This window comes from Athene cunicularia (genome assembly GCF_003259725.1).
Source record: "Athene cunicularia isolate RWA chromosome 19 unlocalized genomic scaffold, athCun1 chr19_part1, whole genome shotgun sequence".
In the NCBI taxonomy this organism is placed as follows: domain Eukaryota; kingdom Metazoa; phylum Chordata; class Aves; order Strigiformes; family Strigidae; genus Athene; species Athene cunicularia.
The window spans coordinates 1,345,738-1,350,114 of NW_020799124.1; positions in this window are offsets into that span (position 1 = coordinate 1,345,738).

The following is a 4,377-nucleotide window of genomic DNA, read 5'->3' on the forward strand; positions in this document are numbered from 1 at the left end:
TTTTCGACTGGGACTGTGACAATTTTATACCCGCTGAAGGTCTGTGCTGAGTCTAAAGCGTCGTGGAAACTTTCTTGCTCGTGTCTCCTTTGATGTGAACTTGATGTTCGTGGAATTTGCTGTATCAGCAAGAAGAATTATTTGATTGACTAGGGAGAAGTAAATAAACTAGTTAACGCTCTAAAATCAGACAGAAAACACCAGAAATTGTTGCTTTTGCCGTTTTCAGTGTGCCCGGGGTGCAGGAATGCCCAAACTCCTCCAGGCAGAGAGCAGCGGCCACCTCAGGGCCCGTGGTGGGACGCGTCCTCCCAGCAGCCGGGCGGATCGGAGAAATTCCTTGTTCTCACCGTTAGATCAGCTGCTAAATGCAGATGCTTTGGGACATAACTGTGCAACAGAGATGATCTGCAGAGCAATTAACCCTGCGGAATGAGTGGTTCCCCTTGCCTCCTCCTTGGGGCTCATCGCACGCCCCGAGCCTCGCCAGGCTGCGTGGTGAGTCCAGATCTCGGAACGGGCCCCCCCAGATCGTCCCCGTTGGTGGGGGTGAGCTCACGTAACTGTGGGGATCCCCACCGTCTACAGAGGGTGTCAGCTTTGCTTACCAACCTTTCAGGGTGTTTTCATCAATTTTGATCTGCCTGTTGGAAATTTATAGCGAGGATGCCCTCTAGGGAGTGACTTGTTTTTCCTACCCCTGATTCAGCTTCAGACTTGTGAATTTTAAGTGCATATGCATATATAACTGTGTGTCTGTATTTATACAGATCCTGCCAGTGCACGTTTTGCAGTAAATTCTCCTTGGATGCTCTTGCTTTCTCCTGCAGTCAATTTTTTTTGAATGACATGGAACTGATAATGAATGTGGTTTCAGTACCAAATGATCGGGCTGGCTCGTCTCATTCCACCTCTCCTGGTTTTGAGCAAGAATGTGAGGACTTGCTGTGTCTATTTTAGATTCCATCATGAAAGGAATAATTGAGATTGAGATTCTTAGTCACTCAATGCAGAAGGTCAGGGAATTAATGCTGTGTTATATCCAGACCATTCATTTACTGTGCCTCCTTTTTTTTTTTTTTCTTCCCTTAACTGTCTGTAGGGGAAAACAGATGTGCCACAGAGAAGGTAACGCATCTTCAATGCTGCACACATCCCCAGCCTCTGATAATACACACTGTTTATCTTTATTTTGGGGGTGTTCCAGGGTAGTTTTATCATCATAATTGATTAGTGGCGACAGGGAAAAAAAATCCAGGAGTAAGAGGAAGAAACGGTTCCAGTGAATCCATTGACTCAGTTGTAGCATTGATCTATTTCTGGGAATTATTTATAGGAGAAGATTCATAGTTAATAATATTAGTTTGGACTTCTGGAACAGTTTATCAGAGGATCTTAACGGCCTTTGGTAACAATTAATCAGGTAGAAAAATAAGGTAGGCAGCCTCATTTTGGGAGAGGGAAGGAAATGGGATTCCTGGCGTCACTCCAGCCACGAGTCTTCGTGGCCCGAAAAGCCCATCGCCCCGCGGGGCCACAGCGGCAAGCGGCGGTGGCATTGCCCAGGCTCTCCGGGGCCACGGGAGCCGCCGGAGGGAGAGCTGCACAGGGGCGAAACAAAGCCTCTTCTTCCCCTGCCGCTCCTCCCCATTTTGTTTTTTGTTTTTAACTTAATTGATCTGTATCCTGCAATCCTACCCGCAGGAGAAATGACACATCTGAAAAAAGCAGGAGGATTTGTTTCAAAGTGGTCTGGTTGGGTTTTTCGGTGTGTGTATATATAGAACTGCCTGGAAGTAGTAAATAGAATTAAACACGGTAGTTCTAAAAAACAAAATTCTCAGGGCTGTCTGTTGATTTCAAAGCTGACGAAAACAAAGCAGGCTTTGAAATCTTTCCTCACAGAGCTCTCCTCCCTGCTCCCTTATCATCTAAAAGATGGGCCTGATAATAGTTGGGTTTCATTCTTCTTTTGAAACAGTTAAAAAATGCTGTTTTCTCAATTAAGATGAAAATCCCAGTGTTTTTAATAAGGTCAGTGCAATGTCTTCATTAGCGAGATGCTGAAATAACTTGATGCAGACCTGGAACTTCCACCAGGGAGAACTTTTCGGTGTCTACCCAGAAAGTCTAGAGCCACGTTTGCGCTCGGCGTGAACCGGTGTTGCTTCCCTGAAATTGCTGGTTCTGGGATAACCTATTTCAGTTTGGGGACTGGCCGCTGTGGTTTTAAGTAACTCCTTTATGTGCAGCCGAACACAAGTGGCTTTTGTTAGTTTTTCCCTGGCAAGCTGCTGGTGCAGGGGCAGCGCCTGGTCTCGGGTACCTGCAGATCCCACGGACGGGCAGGGACGGGCAGCATTCGGGTGTTGTGTTCTGTGGGTTTCGTTTCATGTGATTCAGCAGCTGGTAACAAAGAGAGGGACTGCCAGCGGGGGAAGGCGTGTAGAGCTCACCACTCGGAAACGCAGGTGGATATTCAAGGAATGGACAGCCCAAAATAAAACAAAAAATATCCAACCCACTAAGTCCACGCTCTGTTGCAATTTTGCCTACAAATTTCACAACGAAGCTGCTGGGTGCTGGGCACTTGAAAGCCCGTCCTCTGTCACGGGCACCGGGAACACACAGACAACCTCTCCCAGCTCTCTGTATCTGGCCAACCCTCCCTGACACCCCCTGACCGGTCTGAAACCTCGACCCCTGAAGATGTCGCTTCCTTCCTCCGCGCTGTGTCTTCTCTGAGACAGCGCTGGCAAAACTTATCCTCTCCCAGTGTGTTCCTGGAGCCTGCTGTAGAGACTGGGGGTAACGCCAAAGGCAGAGATGCATCAGGAAGACCAATTGTTTGCAATGACATATTCTGCATTTTAAACGATCTTCGGTTTCCTGGCAGCTCCCCCGTGCATCGCCCCTCCGTAACGCCGTCTAAATAACGTTTGTCAGGTGAAGCCACAGCTGGGTAGCGGGCAGGCCAGCCCGCAGCGCGCTGTTAGTCATCGGGGATTTCCGAAACCCACCAGCCGATCAATCTCAAGAACTTACTAAATGATAGATGGAATATAATATAGGTCATTATTTCTTCCCTATGCCTGAAAATGAATTATTCAGTAAAGATTTAGATCCTTTTTATTATGACACTGAATTTATAGAGCATACAAAACATAAATGCAGATTTCTCCAGCACCAGATAGATGGACTCGTTCTCTCCAGGCAGCGTGAGTTGGGTGCAGCCATTCAGCATCGCCGCCCGGCACAGACACCGCGTCCCGGCGGCTGGGGCGCACGGCAGCAACGTGGGCCATGAGAGCCTGCGCGCGGCTCGGCTGCCGGCTTCCTTATCTGGCGTGGTAGTTCTAAAAACCCCCGGCTGCCTTAGGAGCCCAAGGTGTATTTATTTCAGAAATCAGGCTCTCGGGTCCCACGCCTCTTCCGTGAGATGTGGACTCGTGTCACTCAGGCCTTACAGATGCTTAACTTAAACTTTGCATCTCGGTCTCGGATCTGAAGCGGAGTTGCCTTTTGATGAAGGGGATCAGTGAGGCTAAAACCTCTTAATGAGAAGTAGGTGCTACACGAGTCTTGCTGAATTTGGCTGCCTGTGGGGCTACCGTCTGGAATTGGGGTCGGTTCGTATCCATAGCGGTGACTTTCCCTGCTACGGGAATAAACCCTCCAACTTTTAATTGTGCGGCTGGTGAGAACGTTCACACTGACCAGCAGTTACAGATGTCAGCTCCGCAGTTTGTTAGCTACTTCCAAAAATCTGCTGGGAGTTCAGGTTTAGCAGGACTGTTAGAGGTTGGAGAGAAGGAGAGAGCGGGGTTGAGCCTCCAAACTGCCCCCTGTTCGGAGGAAAGGCCGGGGCTCGGGGCTGGGGCAGCGCCTTTGGAGCGGGGTGCTGTCTGCTCCCCCCGGGCAGGGCGGCGGGTGATGATTTGTCACCTGGGGGCTTCAGGCCCTGAGCGCACCCCCGGTGCAGTGGCTGTGGCTGTGCTCGCTGCGGAGAAGCCGTCGGCCCCTTTTTTTAGGGCTGTGCTGACCGCAGAGAGTTTGGGGACGCACTGGCGCCTCTTTGGAGCGGTTCTTCTCTCTCTACGTCCCCCTCCAGGGCAGCAAAGTGGGGTGCTGGGGTCCTCTGTGCTGGGAGCAGACAGCGGGGAAACTTGTTTCCTCCGGACACAGCCCGAGTGTTTTATTCCCTGGGCCAAATTCTGCCCTTGGTAACGTTAGAATAATTTGCTCGGCGGAAAGCTGAGGTGTAATTACGTGTCACGGGCGCGTGGCGCCGGGGTGGCTGGCAGGGTGGAGGTGACCGATGCGCTCGCTGGTTTTTCGTGGCGTCCGAGGATGGCGGGCGGCTGGACGGGCCCTGCC